The 17,105-nt window shown below is 46.9% G+C and overlaps 1 protein-coding gene across 1 annotated transcript in view; it reads left to right on the forward strand.

Moving 5' to 3' along the window:
• ephb4b (eph receptor B4b) overlaps positions 1-1,408 on the forward strand; it is a 38,414-nt gene extending 37,006 nt beyond the window's left edge. Inside the window, exon 21 of the mRNA XM_030724846.1 lies at positions 1-1,408. This exon is cut by the window's left edge and continues 1,434 nt beyond it. The gene's annotated coding sequence lies outside the window, so the exon portion shown is untranslated.
• The last annotated feature ends 15,697 nt before the right edge of the window (positions 1,409-17,105 follow it).

Genomic DNA, 17,105 nt, shown 5'->3' on the forward strand with positions numbered 1-17,105 from the left:
AGCTGTTCGACTGTGTATCATAGCACTTTTTTTTTGTACCGGATCGTGTTTTTACTCAAAGCAGGGGATCAAAGTTTTTATACTAAACCTTCATTTCAGGAGAAGCCTCGTTATAGAGAAACTTTTAGTTTTCACGGCGGTGGGCGAGACGATCCGGGCTGCAGGACCAAAGATCACATCTGAGGTCGGTTAGTTGTTTGTTCTGCCCGGCGGAGTGAGACTGTGTGTCTGCTGCACTACATAAATGTTTAACAATGGCCCCGAAACCTGAGCAATAACACGAACCATCCAGCCAACATCTGGCAGCTCGCCCTCCTCCTCAGTCTCGTCTGTTCGCCGGCCAAACGCTCGTTAATGTGAGGAGCGGTCTTTGCTGCGATCCGCTGATGCTGTGCAGTCACAGGAAATACCTGAAGGCTGCTGTCACCTTCCCCACCAAACCACCGTTTTCATGTTTGTCCGCCTCGTGATTCCGAACACCCCTCAGGCTGGTCGATAACAGAGTCTGCGGCAGCATCATCTCAGTTATTCTCCAGCCTTTATAATTCCACAGACCAGAGGATGATGATGGGCCAGTTCATGTGATGTGGGGAAGAGTCCCTTCAGCAGGGAGGAGATGGTTTATAAAGGTGTCCTGTGGTGGGACTCCAGCGGCTCAGAGATGTGACTCAGCGGAGAGGCAGCTGGATGCTCTGAGATCAGGGACCGCAGCACAGGCTAGAAGGTTGGAGGCGACTCGACCGAAGGGGCCGTCCACGAGTAAATCGCCCGTTTACAGGCTCGTTTCTTTGGATGGGCGAAAGCATCAAACTGCCAGACGTGCCTGAGAGGCCCTCCAGCTGGAATCAGCTGCCAGATACCGTCATCATCATCATCATCATCATCACTCTGATAATCACAAAGTCATGAAAACTGTGTTTTTTAAACCTTTATTTTACCAGATAAAATGTTTGAGAACTCGTTCTCTTACAAACATGACCGGTGAACCATTGGTCCGTGAACCTGTCAGTCAAAGCATCTACAAGCCAATGGCAGCACAGCTCCTCAGCGTCACCGCCTCATGAGAGTGGTGCATGATGGGAGTTTGAGTGAGTCGCAGTGGGCAGTGATGCTGGTGCACTGAGGAGCTGTGATGGTCCCGCTTTGATTGGAAACTTTATTTAAACAAGTGTTGTTCTTAATACTCTCTCCTGTTCCTCGGTGAGCCCCTCCCTCTGTAAACGCTGTAAACACAGCTCTGCCTTAGTCCACATTAATGTATGAGGACATTTTTATTGTTATTAATGTTGTTATAAAGAAGAATGTCCACTGGGGAGGGAGGTCTCTGTCAGCCAATCACAATAAAGATGAGCCGTCCTGTCCAATGAGCTGTCTGCTGTGTGTTTGTTGTGCCAAATGTTGTAGCCCTGAGGAGTTCCTCAGCCTGAGCGATCAGGGTGGGGTTATGGGGGGTGAATTGTTGTCTTTGGCACTCGGAGGACTGAAGAATAAATTCTGTCTAAAACAGTCTGTTTTCCTTTTGTTCGTTCCCTCACACTCTCGGGGGTAGGAGAGTGTAACGCCCCCCTGATTACCCTCCTGTCCACAGACTTAAAGGTTTCATGAGAGCTCGGTCAGAGGGACAGCTGTGGTTTAAGATCCAGATGAGGCAGAAGAGGCTCAGCAGCTCCTCGATGAAGATCAGGGGAACCTGTTGGGCCAGCTTTAAGGGAAGCTGCAGGTTAGGTTTAGGCTATAAGTTTAAAATGAGAGTCTTGCAGGCGGGGCCGGGTTCAGATCCGATCCTGTGCTGGTTGAAGGGCTCAGTTTAACTTTTGAATGTTGGTATGTAACAAACATCTTCCATGAAGGTCACGTTTATTCCTCCAGGAGGTGTAGAGTTTGACCCGCCTCAGCCTGTTGGTTTGGGTACTTGAGACGTCTTCACTCCTCTGCAGATGATTTTCACATACAGAGATGCTTCCTGGAACCAGCTCTGAACCTCTGACCACACTGAACACATCAGCTCAGCCGAGCAGCAGCTTCATCTTCGTATTTAAGCATGCGCACACTAGATTTTAGTCTTTCATTGATAAAGGCCCTTTGCTGAGCTTCACCTCTGATCTTTCAGTAACCGTGCATACCTGGAAATCCTCGGCAGATGTGTTTCAGAGGCCGAAGGTGTGCGATCCTCGAGGTTCTGCAGCAGTCTGCCTGAGCTGCAGATGTTCCTGATTTTACCTTTGATTCCTTTGAGCTGCCTCATCATGTTTTACTGCACTCTGTTGGTCTGCTGTAGCCTTTATTAGTATTTTATTTATTTATTTTTCTGTCCTTGAGAAGAAGATTGTAATAACAATGCTCTGTAACTGTTCTGATCATTAAGTATGTACTAATTAATAACAGCCTCATGAAGTCTGTTGTATGAAACAGTAATCTCATTACAGAGGCTGGAATGATCTCAGATCTCTGACCAACGCCTGAATCTGAAGACTAATAACTGCAGCTTCCAGCATGAGGAACAAAACACCATCAATGAAATCATCTTTGTGATGATGAACAAGTTTCAGTTTCAGTCGCTGAGCCACAGTATGTGCAGGAACGCTGACCTTTGCCCTCCAGCTTCAGGTAACTGGCCATGCTTTAAGTGTGCAGGATCAGAGCAAAGAGCCTTCTTAGATCTTCAAACTGCTGTTTCCTCTGTGCTGGTTTGAGCTCAGGAGCAGACAGAGTTTAACAGCATGGGAACAAACAAATTGTCTTCAGCCTGACCTTTGACCTTCAGGAGACAAACAGACCACCGGGACTGAGTGAGGGTTTCTTATCAGGGCTGGGATGATGGAGGGAGGAGGGGGTGACGGACAGAAGGCAGAGACAGCGTCGTGTCTGATAACTGCCGTCTGTTTATTTATGAACCCTGAGGCAGGCGGGGGGTCACCTCAGGGCTGAGTCACCTTTACTGACAGAGGCAGGCAGGAAGGTGGTGAGACCCACCTACTACAGTAATTGGGGCAAACCACCACCCAGGTGAGCCCCCCCACCTGGAACAGTGCTCAGTGTCTTTATCTCTGAGCTTGTTACTGTAGTTTTTCACTCAGGTCTGCTACCAATCAGAGCAAGCTCAAGGTCCTCAGAAGAACCCGATTCTGCAGTCAGTGGTCCTCTGACACAGCATCCATCCATCCACTCACCCATCCATCCATATATCCATCCTTTGACACAGCATCCATCCACACATCCACCCATCCATCCATCCATCCATCCTCTGCTTTTTATCCAGGTTGGGGAGGGGCAGCACACTTCTTCCTGACCTCAGTCTCTTCCTCCAGCTCCTCTGTGGCCGCTTTTCCACCGACAGGGTTCCGGTGCCGGTGCCAACCATTCAGCGGTTTTTCCACCGCGAACGCACTTGGTGCTCGGCCGAAAAACGGGTTCAACTCCGGCCCCGCAAGGTAGCTAGTCTCGAACCAAGAACCGAAGAACCGCTGTTTCACTGCATGGTGTGTATTGCATGAGAAAAGAGAAGCGATTTTCACTGCTGTGAATTAGGTTGGGCTCTAAGGCTGAACTTGCTGCTTTGTATCAGTTCATATCACAGATAAAAGGACACAAAGTGCGTACTTGTCGTCTTGCTCTAATCGCTGTCTGTGTTTCCCTCTGTGCTGCACACAGATGCTGCAGTAGTTTGGTTTGGACCCTAAAACGTATTTGCAGCACAGAAAGGAGAGCGTGTTCTCCCACCATTGAAGCTAACACCAGCACCGGCACCTTGGCGGTGGAAACGTAGTATGGGAGGACACAGAGGCATTCCCAGCCTGGGGACATCATCTCTCCAGCATGTGCTACATCACTCAGCATGCTGAACCCCCCCACCTTTAGATGTGGAGGAGTTCCACTCTGAGCTCCTCAGCCTGTCTCTAAAGCTGAGAGGAAGCTCGTCTCTGCATTCATATCTGAACACTGATTAAACCGACAGCTTCAGCAGACCACATCACTGCTTACGCTGCACATAGCCATCTGCTCCACCCTCATCCTCCTCATGAACCCAGCCTGAAATCAGCCCTTTGGTGTTTTTTCCAAAAACATTTTCTTTGGTTGAATTTGAAGCTTCGTCCTTCACAGAAAGCAGTCATTGTTCTACGCCCGGTGGTGCCGACGCCTCTGTTTCCATCCTGTCAGCGCTGGTCCTTCATGACGGCTCTCTGCTTCTTCAGTTTGTTGTGCTAAAGAAGGTGGTAAAAGCTCAGACTCTGGGCTCTCGTCGGAGTCCCTTTAAGGTCTTCTTATTTAGAGCTTCAGTGCAAATCTCCGAGCCGTCCTTCCCTGCTGCCTGAATGAGCCTGATGGGACTTTATGAAGGTCATTTGGAGCTAAATGTGAAACAGACTGTGCAGAGCAGCAGCAGATTTCATCAAACATGCCCGTGTGAACACGAACAGCAGAGCAGCGCCACAAACAGGGAACATACGTTTGAATGTGAAAGGCTCTCTGTGTGCACCTCTGAAACCTGAGAGTGTAAATCCATCCTGTGCACGTTCCTTCAGATGTTCCTCTGTGGAACACAGTCCAGCATGTGCTCTGCTGCACAGATGTGCGAATTACAGCTGAGCGACTCGGCAGCTGTCACTGATCACAATGAGCTCCTGAACCCTCCTTTTCCCACTCAGAACGCTCCATTTAATGACGTTTTTCCAAACTCAGGTGAGTTTACTGAGAGTACAGACTCACCGCGCCCACACAGGTAAATGCACAAAGCTCCGAGCTGGCAGGTGCTCCACTTTAACACCAGCAAACACACAGAGACGGAGGGAGGTCAGAGGTCAGAGTAGCTCGAGTAGGCGTATGTGACTGACAATCGGTGTAACTTGAGTCTGAACAAACACTGAGCTGAAGAGGGAGAGTTTCAGGCTCTGAAAGGGAAGTTTTCTTAAAAACCCGGCGCTCTACTTCTTTATTTTCTCTCACATACATGAGGTCGCCTCACCGGGCAGCACTGAGCTGTTCACCGCCCTGCACTGGGTCACAGCGCCGACCCTTCACCTTCACCTTCATCCTGAAGCAGGGACAGGGAGCCACATGGCTCCACAGCTCACTGTGATGATGGAGAATCCAGCTGCCACAGTCCAGCTGCACAGGGTGGCTGTGGCTCAGGAGGTAGAGGAGGTCACCTACTAATCGGAAGGTTGGTGGTTCGATTCCTGACTGCTCCAGTCTGCATCCTTGAACCCCAGGTTACTCTGTGATGAGAATGTGTGAGTGTTAGAAAGCACTGAGGTGTGACTGTTGTATGATGTGCTTTGAGTGCTCAACATAGAGTAGAGTGCTTTATAAGAGCCGGTCCATTCAGTCTCTGAGTGCGGCGTCTCTCCATCACGGGAATAATTACCCTCCAACGTTGGCAGATGTTCCAGCTGCTGTCTTCTGTGTTGCTGCCATCAAATCACAATCTTTGTGTATCCGTGATAGTTAGTTTCCTCCTCGGCTGCATTCAGGCTCAGAGATACGGAGCTCAGACATCCAGAGTGGAGTTGCTCCTCCTCCATGTTGAGGTAATCCAGCCGAGGTCGTTTGAGCACCTGAACGCCTCCCTTTGGAGGTTTTCTGGGAGGAGATCCCATGACAGTCCTGTGACTTGCTGGAGAGATTATTTATACATTTCCTTTTCCAGCAGATTAAACATTACTGGGGAAAAGGGCGTCTGGATTAAACTGCTGCCACCACAGCCTTCAGATAAGTGGGAGGAAATGGATGGGTGTTACTTCATCACAGGACATTTACATTTTTCTATTAAAACCACACAGAATCCTTCAGCTGTGCCAAGAAATCATAGATCCTCCCTAAGAACCACCGAAACCTCTGAAACCTCAACCACAGCTGCGAGAGCTTCCACGAAGACCTCTGAACAGCTTCTGAGCAGAACTCTCAGGCTGTCCTGAAGAAGTGGCTGAAACACACCTGAAAGAAGCTTCATGTTAGTCAGCAGAAACACACTTCATTATTCAAAGTGTTGGTGGGGTTCTGAATGGGTTTTAATAACGTCTGGATCACAACCAGAAGCTCAGGTTTCACTTCCATCCATCCGTCTGGTCATGTGACGCCCTCCCCTCGAGCTCCTGAAACTCCTCTCGCAGTCTGCCGCCGCTGCTCCTCGTCTCCCAGAGCTCATCTGACAGAAATGACTTCCAGACGCGGCGCAGCGAGCGAACAGCGAGCGGGACGTCAGCAGCGCTCATCTTTATAAATACCAGCTGCTCGCTCGGCACAGAGTCCGGTCTGAAGCTCTGCTGAGGCCGGCCTAAAGCCCAGCTTTAGCCTGCACATACTCTGTGTGTGTGTGTGTGTGTGTGTGTGATGTATAGGAAGGAACATTTCAACATGTTATTTCACTTTAATGAGCACATTGTTGGCAGAGAGAGGCAGAGAAATGAAAAAACAGAAGGTTTGTGTTTCATCTCTGAGTGCTGAGGAGTGTGTGTGTGTGTGTGTGTGTGTGTGTGTGTGTGTGTGTGTGTGTGTGTGTGTGTGTGGGTGTGTGTGTGCGCGTGTGTGTGTGTGTGTGCGTGTGTGTGTGTGTGCGTGTGTTTGATGTGTGTGTTATCCATAGAGGTTTTGGCCGCCCTCCTGCTCTCTGTCTTTGTCTCCACTGCGATCAGGACTGACAGCTCTGAAGTGCCTGAATATGTGTGTGTGTGTGTGTGTGTGTATGTAACAGTCATACATGTGATTTTTCCAGTTGAAGGTTTTCCAGCTTTCTGACAAACCTCCTGACCTTCAGCATACCAAAAACCCCTGGAAACTCTTCAAGCACCTCTGAATCCTCCCTCTGAACGAACCAGTGGGACCTCCTTAAGGACTGCTGGAAACTCCCCAGTAATCCACTTGAACTCCATGTAGGTCTACCAGAACCTCCTCATAGACATCTGGGAGCTACATGCTGCCTGAGTCTTTAACAGCCTATGAAAGTCCTCGAATGGCATCAGTGACTCTCAGAATAACCGCTGAAGCTCCCCGAGGTCCAGCCATCATTCTTAGATCATCTTCACGTCCTGGAGCCTCACCAACATATACGATCACAGAGCAATTGCACCAACAACTTCAGAACCTCTTTAAAAAACCACAGAAATGAGACTCAGAGTTGGTCGCAGAAAATGGAGCCCCTTTTCAAAGAGAAGCAGAAGCCGTGAGATGATTGTTTATTCTTGGGCCTACGGCTGCTTCTAGCTGCTAGTTCAGTCTTTGCTGTCCACCCGGGGTTAACTGCAGAGGTGGCGTTTGGGTTCTGTTAAACAGCTTTACCCATTCAGAGCAGAAACATCTGAGAAGAGCAACAAGAAGGAGTAGTACTAGAAAGAATTTGAAAGTTAGCAGAAACACAATCTAATCCTTACAATGAGCAGTCTGGTGGAAGTTAACCTCTGACCTTTCACCAGGTGGGGTTAGAGCTGGATGTTCCAAACAGTCGAATAATCTATGAAGATGTATGGATGTTAACTGAGCTTAAACCAGAACCCTGCATGACTTTTCAATGACCTGCTGGATGCTAACCCTCTAAGGTCTCAGTCATAATTGGTGACGACCCCAAACTTAACCCCAGCTCTGACCCTGACCCCTAAAGTTACCTCTAATCCCAGGTCTGGGCAATCAGGGAAAAATCACCAGTGTAACTGACACACATCAAACTGTTTGCATCTTTTCCCAAACAAGTCAGTTTTCTCCAAAGTATGGGGTCAAGGTAAGGTCATCAGCTGATGGTGACTTAGACCTCACAGGTTTGAGAGATCGGTCTTAAACTTTCATGAGCCAAACTTGAGTCTAGTCAGTGCACGTTCATGGGAATGTGGTGAATCCGCCACCAACCAATCAAGGCCTTTTCTTAACAATCACAGGTCACTGCTGGCTCGTCTAGGATAAAGTTTGGGCTTGTGGTGCATCCCAGAATTTTTAAGTTCCAGCTTGGAAATCCAGCTGGAGTTGGATTTCCTACTCAGAAAGTCGGAGCAGCCCCACCGACCCCGACTCAACAATCTGAGATGGCAGCTATGAACATAAAATGTAACTGTGCAGCTTCTGATGTGTGCTGCCACTGCTCTGTATTTGGGACTTGCTGAATAAGCCATATGCAGAGCACCAACCAGGCTCCACCCATAACAGCGCTGCAGAGGCATTTTTAAGAGCAACAAAACAAGCGCTGTATCGCAGGTAATGCATTAATATATTTATATTATTACCTTATTAAGACACCAAACCTGGCTTTTCCAGCTTTACTACTGGAAGTCATTCACCGCAGGAGTGACCTCGCTCCCAGCTCTGACTTCTGAGGTAAATGATTTACAGTCAAAAACATTTTACCTTAAAAATGAAGCTTTATATTTTTGGCATTACAGTTTTATTTCTAAAGATTTTCCCTCTCTGTGTTAAAATGGTGAAAATAGGCAGTTAAAGAACTCTAACCCTAAACCCAACCTCAGAGAGGCTGTCAGTGACCTGGTGGAGATCAAACCAAACTCAGCCCGGCCTGCTTAAGTGTTCACATGGATAAACTAAGCCATAGCTCAGGTGCCATCTAAAAGCAGCATCCCGTCTTACACGCTGTATCCTGACATGTCAGGAAGGAACTAAAGAAATGACAAAAAACCATCCTGAGACATCAGCCCATGAGGACGAGGAGGTAAACCACGGGAGCTCTCCGGAGTCCGGCGCAGACTTTCTATAGAAAGCGCCGTAAGTGTCAACGTTTTATTCATCACGTGGAATTAAAGTTAGGATTGTGTTTAAATCGGCTGTGCCGACATACAGAACTCCAATTATGAGAATTAGTTCACAGTCCAAACATTTTCAGACTAAAACTCTTACCAGGACTGCAGAGTATCTGTGTGTGCGGTTCTTTCAGGCTAATTGCAGGAATAATATTGTGACAGTGACTAATGGGCCCTTCAACACACACACACACACACACACACTGATGTATTGTGTGTGTGTGTTTTCTCTCTGATGTTATCTGAGCTGCTCTGAGTTCAGCTCTCAGCACTTTTATTTATTCTCTCCCCTGGCGGCCATGTTGGAGCTCCGCTGTGTCCCAGTTTCATTCATGGAGGTTTGGTTTCTTAAGATCCTGGACTTTCCAGGCACCACACAGCCACACACTCTGTAACACACACTGTAACACACTCTGTGACATCAGTTCATCCATTTTAACATATTTTTCAAACATTTCTCTTCAGGCCGGATGTCCTCAATGAGTCTGCAGCTGTCTGAGAAACCATTAGCACCTCTGGAAAAACAAGAACCTCCTCACTTATTTGTTAGATGTTTTAGGGACAGCTTGAACCTCGTGAACTTCACAAAATCCTCTTCACAATAATGAAAATCTGAAGAAAGATTTGCTGAGCTGCTGGAAAACATGGCAGATCCTCTTTGGCGCAGCTCTGCACAGTTCCAGGAATATTGGCAAGTATTTCAAGGACTCATGAAATGTCCACAAGGATAATTTTCAAGGGTCATAATTAGCGATGTGCTAATCTGATATTCAGTATCGGTATCGGTCCTGACTTAAATTACTGGATCGGATATCTGGAAGGAGTAAAAAATGCAATGCGATCCATTAAATAGCGTTTTGCCCACATTAGCTGTCTTACACATTAGTTCTCTGTCATCGTCGTCTTCGTGTGGGTTTCATGGCAGTTGACCAAATCAGCTTAGAGCTGCATTACCGCCCCCTACTGGACTGGAGTGGGGATCAGGAGTTAGAAAAACCCTCAGATTCTAAAAAGTTCTCCGTTGCTGCGACAGATTTCCTTTAACACTGAGCGATCATCGCTGACATGTTTTCCACACCTCCACCGCTCTCTGCGTGTTTGTGTGTTTGTGCTCGCTGTGCTGAGAATTTAAGCTGTTTTTTCTCTACTTCAGCTCCCACTTTAACCGCAGTTTGCTAGCGAGCGCAGCTATTAGCACTAGCGATCATTCTGTACTAGAAGGACCCCTTCCACATCAAAATATTTTTTATACTTTAATCCCGACTAGTGGCTAAATATAGACATGCAGTAGAAACATATTTAGGAGAATGCTTGTGAATATAAAGCATTACAACATTACGCTCATGCAGCCCCCAGTTTTTCAACACTGATAACACAGCAGTCAGCTGTTTTACGTGCAGTCTGTCTGCACAAAGAGGCGGAGCCATTATAGAGGCGCTGAGCTCAGGTGGAGCGAAAAGAAATGTTTTTCTAGTGTCTAAAAGAAGCTCCATTAAACCTTTACTGGGAAACAGCTGGAGGTCCTTCATCAACCACCTGATCAAATGAAGAAAAGAGAACTTTGTAGCTGCTCCATCTACCCTGTTTGTTTCACACGGAGAAAAACTGCAGTACAGAAGTTAAAATATGCAGATGAACTGTTAATGTGAATAAAGTATTTCTTATCCAGTTGCTCGAGTAACCGATGGCACAATTGATAGAATACTCAATTACTAAAATAATTGATAGTTGCAACCCTAATGAAATTTGCAACATGCCATAAGCCAATGCAACACCTTCTCACATAGGAGCAACAGGATTCAGGTGATAGAGCGATTGTTGTGTGAGAGACTGTTGACTTATGTAAAATGTATTCAGGCATTTAAAAACAATTGTTTTTAAAATAAGATCGGATTTGTATCGGTATTGGCAGACATCCAAATGTAAAATATTGGTATTGGTATTGGACCTAACAAAGTGGTATTGTGCCATTTCTAGTCATAATATCTGAACTCAGGGTGTCAAAGATCTCTACAGTGTTCAACCCCACTGAGCATTCAGTGTGTCACAGTGAATGTAAGAGATCACAAAGCCTTCAAAGACCATTACCATCTCAAGGAAACTGTTTCAGAGACCCATGAATCTTAATCAAGGCCCTCCAAAACCTCAAGAATCCACAGCATCAGAACACACCTAGCTATGGATACCCAGAACCTGTCTACATCATAAATGACCTCTGTGACCTCCATGAACCTCACAACAAGCTGTGAAAACACCCTAAAACTCACTCTGTACTGTTTCAAGGATGTCAAGGGACTTCAGGTGGCTTTCTTTTTAGGACCTCCTGGATTAGCCATAAAAAAAAAAAACCCTCAATGACCTCAACAAGCTTCTCAAGGACAAAACCCTAAAATCACCCTAAGCTCACTTTGTACTGTTTCAAGGACTTCAAGTGGTCTTTTAAGTACCATGAAACTTCCTTTAGGGAAGTAAAGTGACTCTGAGAATTTCTCCAATACTGTAGCCAAAACTTTGAGATTGAGAAAACGTTTGTAGAAACCTGAACATCTAAAGATGGACACTGTGAACCTCCTGGAGCATCCTGGTGACCTTCTCCATGACCTGTACAACACTTTTAAGGGTTGTTGTTTGAAGTTCCTGGAGCACCTGGGAACAGTTTCAAGGAAAATTACACACACACACACACACACACACACACACACACACACACACACACACGTGTGTGTTATGAAAGAGGAGACAGGAGGCCTGTCGCCACACTAATGATCATAGCTGTCAATCAGCAGGTGATCAGTCAGCTGATAGGCTGACAGGCTGACACCTTCCTTCCTGCAGCCCTCCACCACCCGACCTCATCATGAACCACACACACACACACACACACACACACACACACACACACACACACACACAGTAACAGGATCTTGTTTTCAGTCTTTTTGAAGGCTGAAACTTAATGATCGGTGACTCACACACTGCAGGCTCTGTGTGTCTGTGGATGTATGTGTGTGTGTTTATTATGTGTGTGTGTGTGTGTGTGATTATGTGTTGAAGCATCTCAGATTTGTCCTGGGGTCCCATCAGACCTTGAAAGTATTACTGATATCAGATGATGCATTCACTGTCGGCGTGCTCTCTGCGTGTTTGCTTTGTGCGTCTGCAGGCATTGTGGCCCGCGTGTAACTTAATACATGTGAGTACAGAAGCACACATGCACATGCTGTCAGGTGTGTTTCAGGTGTCTGTGAGGGAGCAGTGCATTGTGGGTAGCTTTTCAGAAACAGTTGATACAGTTCACAGCTGTACTATGAGGTCTTTGAGATAAGATGGTGCCTGATTATTCAGGACCTTGTAGGTGAGGAGAAGAATTTTAAATTCTATTCTAGATTTAACAGGGAGCCAATGAAGAGAAGCCAATATGGGAGAAATCTGCTCTCTCTTTCTAGTCCCTGTCAGTACTCTAGCTGCAGCATTTTGGATCAGCTGAAGGCTTTTCAGAAAGCTTTTAGGACAGCCTGATAATAATGAATTACAATAATCCAGCCTAGAAGTAATAAATGCATGAATGAGCTTTTCAGCATCACTCTGAGAAAGGATGTTTGAGTCTTTAAACAGAAGCATGCAGAGCTGCTCTGGCAGAGTCTGAGGATAAAAGCATGAAACACAACATTTAGGCTGGAAATGGCTGAATGTGCTACTGTCTCTGACTGCATCCTGCTCTCACACATCTGGAACACATCTGCATACATGATTCATATTTAGAACAGCAGCCGGCCCGCTGTGAGTCTGTGTGTGTGTGTGTGTGTGTGTGTGTGTGAGTGTGTGTGTGAGCGTGTGTGTGTGTGTGTGTGTGTGTGAGCGTGTGTGTGTGTGTGTGTGTGTGTGTGTGAGCCTGTGTGTGTGAGTCTGTGTGAGCCTGTGTGTGTGTGTGTGTGTGTGTGTGTGTGTGTGTGTGTGTGTGTGTGTGTGTGAGTCTGTGTGTGTGTGTGGTTTCAGTAAACAGCAGCATGTTTGATGTCTCCTTGTTTCTGTCCTTGTTTCTTTCCTGAATGTCTCTCTGATCGTCTCACATCTGCAGGCCGACTCTTTCCAGCGTTCCAAACGTCCTCACGTTCGATGTCTTAATGAAACGGTTAAAGCAGCCCTGCAGTCTGAGCAGAAGCTGTTTGTGACCAGAATCAAAGTCTTGACTTGTGGAGCCTCAAATATGCGAAGCAGCTCGGTGAGTCACGGCTTCTCTCTTCAGTTTCCACTCCCTCGTCCTCCCTTTGGCTCCGCGGAGCAGGAATATTATCAGCAAAAGTATTCAGCGCTTGATGGAGCAGTGTTTGCTTCCCGGTAACTGTGCAGGGTGCAGACGGGGTTAAAGGGTCAATCCTCACTGGAGGTTTCATACACATTAAAAATACCTGGGCTGAGTTTTCAGGTGCTGCAGGTGGGCGTTCGTCCCAGTTGAGGCCGCCCGGCATGCATCACTCTCATCCACAGTCCGGATTTCTGGACCTTCAACCTACGGTTTGGGCTGCCGTCACAAGGTTCGACCTCTCAGACACCCAAACAGTCTCACAGCAGTTTGTGAAATAATTACCAGCTTTATGCTGCTGCTTTGTGTTTCTGGCTGCAAATGTTACAGTTTTTTCTCCCTCAACACAAAGTTCCCAGCATTATTTAGTGTCCCTGAACACAGCTTTCATGAACCCTGTATTTAAAGTTGATGTCAGAATTCCTGTCATGAGATTCCTGACTGCCATGAGGAATTTAATCTAGACTGTAAATAAAAGAGGGACATATCCACAGTGAAGCCCTCAGGGGGGCGTCTCCAATCAAAGCTGAGTAACTCAGCTGCTCTCACACGCTCTGATGTCTCAGCTCATCAGGAACGAGTTCACTGAGCTCAGTGATCAGCCGAGCAGGACGGTCACACTGTCGCCCCCTGCTGGTCGTTGTGCACATTCATCTTCATAAAAAGTCTCCCTCAAAGAGGCGGGACAATCAGTGTCGGTCAGTCGTAGTAACGCAGTTCAGCCACGAGGCTGAAGCTGCAGCGCAGGCGTGTGGAGTCTTCATCCATCAGCAGCTGATCAGGTGTGCTCCATCACCAACATCAGCTCCGCCCACCAATCACACTTCTTCCTACATTTGGTCTTCTCAGCGATCAGCTGTTGTGTTTTACATTTCCAGCTTTGACTGTTGGTCTTTAGTGTGACTCCTCTAATGACAGTGAGCACGCATGAAGCCGTGGACGTGTTAAAGAGGAAGTGACACAGCTCAGACGACACTCTCAGCGAAGACATGAAGGCTCTTCGGTGAGTCACACACAGCTCTGCTCATTCATCTACCCGCTCTCACACACAAACTCTCAAACACAACATTAATGAAACTCTGCTTTGTTGCCGTTTTACTGCACTGTCTGCACACGCTGTGCTCTGAGACCGAGGAGCAGGAACAGGTTCATTCATTTCTCTCTGCCGTCTTCATCCAGCTGTTCTGAAGGATTTCACTTCTGCTTGTATCCAAGTGAATGAAGTGAGAGCTGCACACAGAGAAACTAACAAACCAACCGTGTTCACAGCTGAACACCTGCAGAGTTTGACCTCCCTCACAATCATGTGACCACATTCTCAGCGTTCAGGCTTTGAGACGTCTGTGCTGTTTGTTTGGAGCCACGTGGATCTGCTCTGAGGTCCTTCTGCTTTCAGTGGACAGGCTGACAGATGAGGTCAGCAGCTGTCTCTGTGGACGATGATGTTTGCAGACGACACTGTGATCTGTAGTCAGAGCAGGGAGCGGGTGGAGGAATAAATGTCACTAGAAGTGAGACAGTGAATGAGAGGGAGACAGGTGGACATGCAAGGAGCAGAGGGAGTGAAGGTGGAGGAGTTTAAATACTTGAGGTCAACCACCCAAAGAAAGGTGAAGAAGAGAGTGCAGGCAGGGTGGAGTGGGTGGAGATGAGTGTCAGGGGTGATCTGTGACAGAAGGGAAGGTTTCCAGGATGGCGGTGAGAAGTCTGGACCGGTTCTCCATTTAAAGGCTCCGAGGTTCTGGATCCTGAGTTTCATCCAGGACCTGGATGAAGAAGATGGTGAGGAGACTCGCTCAGCTCTGACTCCGTCAGGTCTGTCCCGCTAACACTGCCTCTATACGGTGCTTTCTCTATGTTCACAGACACACCACACTTATGAGAATCATAGTTTGGAAGTTATGAGGCTTTTTGTCCATTTTGGACCAATAAATCATGAAGCTGACCTTGAAGACTTCAGTGGATTGAAGCCAAATTTAAGGGAGTGTTAACATGACCTCTGACCTCTGCAAAGTTTTATCAAAATTCATTCACAGCTTTTGCAGCTATATCTTTACAGACAGAATGACACACACCTGCAAATGCAACCAGAAACATGTCCTCCTTGGTGGAGGTAACCCCGTGAACTTCACCCTAACCCTAACTGATCGACTCGATGCTGATCCCTGATATCGGTCTGCAGATCAGTGAGGGACAGAGGAGAGGAAGAACGCAGCACAGAGTCCTCCAACGCCTTTCAGGCTTTAATCCAACAGGGCAAAAATAAAAAGCCCACAATGATAATCCCGGCTCTTCGGTCCACAGCGGTCGGTCGCTGGTTAATCCTCTGCTGCTTCTCACTGAGACCTTTGAGTGAGAAGCAGCAGGAGTGCTTCAGGTGATGCTCTTCTCATCCGTGGGAATCTAGAGGAAGAAGCTTCCTAAATTATGCTGACATGTATGCAGCCATTCTTTACATGAGAACGTTTTCAGGTGAAAACTGTAAACCTCTGCTGAGTCTGAGTCACTGAAAACAGCTTCCAGAGATTTTGAAACGCTCCGATCTCTATCTCCATGTAATCATGGAAAACTGTCCTTTTGGGTAACGGGGGCATGGTGGCTGTGACTGCTTTACTTCTGCACATGCGTGAGCAGATCAGCAATAACTATCAGAGTGCTGCTCTTGCTTCTGAATTTAACTAGTGTGCATTTGCTACATCATCACCGGGATTACACACATTACCAAAATCACATTAATAAAGCATCACAAAGCACACACTGCCAGCTTTGGCCTGGCACCTCTTGTGTGTGATCGTGTTTAAAATGTTGCACGTGTTTCTTTTCAAAAACCAAAACGATGGCGTCTCCAGCAGATCGTAAACAGGATCTACTCTTACTCCCCCACCCAGCCACTCACACTTTGTGAGGCGCTCATCTATTCACAGCCATTTCCTGTGTCACACTACATGTCCAAGCAGGGCCTAAATGCACTTCCTGTTTCAGTGTCAACACACAGCTCATAAACTTATCATGCGTTCTCATTCAGAACAGTAATTAGGTTTAGACCTGAATTTAATTATACATGTTTAAAGTTATGCATAGTTCACTCTTAGCAGAATCACATATACTCTGGGTGGAGATACTGAAGATGGAGCTGCAGGCAGGAGGAGGAGAGGAAGACCTCAGAGGAGGTTCATGGATGTAGTGAAGGAGGACATGCTGAGGGTTGGAGTGACAGAGGAGCTGGGATAGGGGGAGATGGAGGCAGATGAAAGCAGGGAGCTGTCTGTCTCTCTGTCTCTTGCTGGTTGTGTCATGTGGTGTAAAAATCAATCAAATCCACTGTGATGACTCCTTGTGAATAAGGGAGTGGCTAAAAAAAGATGTTCTGGTCGACACTCCATACCAACTGGTGGTGGTGTATCATGGGACACATCTGGGCCCTGTAGTGTGGGACCCCAGTAGGGCATCCCACACCTAGAGTGTTGACAGTACCATGGGTATGTTGCAGGCCCACAATGGGTCCTTCTCTGCTCAGTGTGCTCCACGGTGTGGGCCCCAGATGGGCCTCGAACAGACATGTGATTCACTGTGAGCAAACCCGTAGATGCAGAGCTGCTCCTTCCTGAAGCAGCTGGAGAAAGAGAGTAACTGTGGTTTGTAACAGAAAGGGAGGAGGCACGGATATCTGTATAATAAAAGCATCAATGAGTTTCTCAGGTGTGACTGGGAGAGGTTCAAAGTTAATCAAACTGAAGCTTCCGGCCTCACAGATCAGAGGGTGGGAGGAGTCTGCGGATGGATGTTATTTGTGGGACTGAACAATAAGTTTCCTGATTTTGGTTCAGAGGACAGTTTGCCAGCTGTGAGCCTCTCCTGCTGTGGTTAAACTGGTCAGACCACTTTGTGTCCTCATCAGGGTTATTATAGTAAACAAAAACCAACGAAATAACAAAAACTGAAGCTGAAAAAACATTTTCATTAACTGGAATAAGTAAAAACTAGAATTAAAAGGAAGAAAGATAATTAACTGAAACTGTATTGTAAGTTTACAAAACTACCTAGAACTAACTGAAATTACAGATAAA

The sequence above is a fragment of the Archocentrus centrarchus genome, unplaced genomic scaffold, assembly GCF_007364275.1.
Source record: "Archocentrus centrarchus isolate MPI-CPG fArcCen1 unplaced genomic scaffold, fArcCen1 scaffold_42_ctg1, whole genome shotgun sequence".
Taxonomy (NCBI): Eukaryota; Metazoa; Chordata; class Actinopteri; order Cichliformes; family Cichlidae; genus Archocentrus; species Archocentrus centrarchus.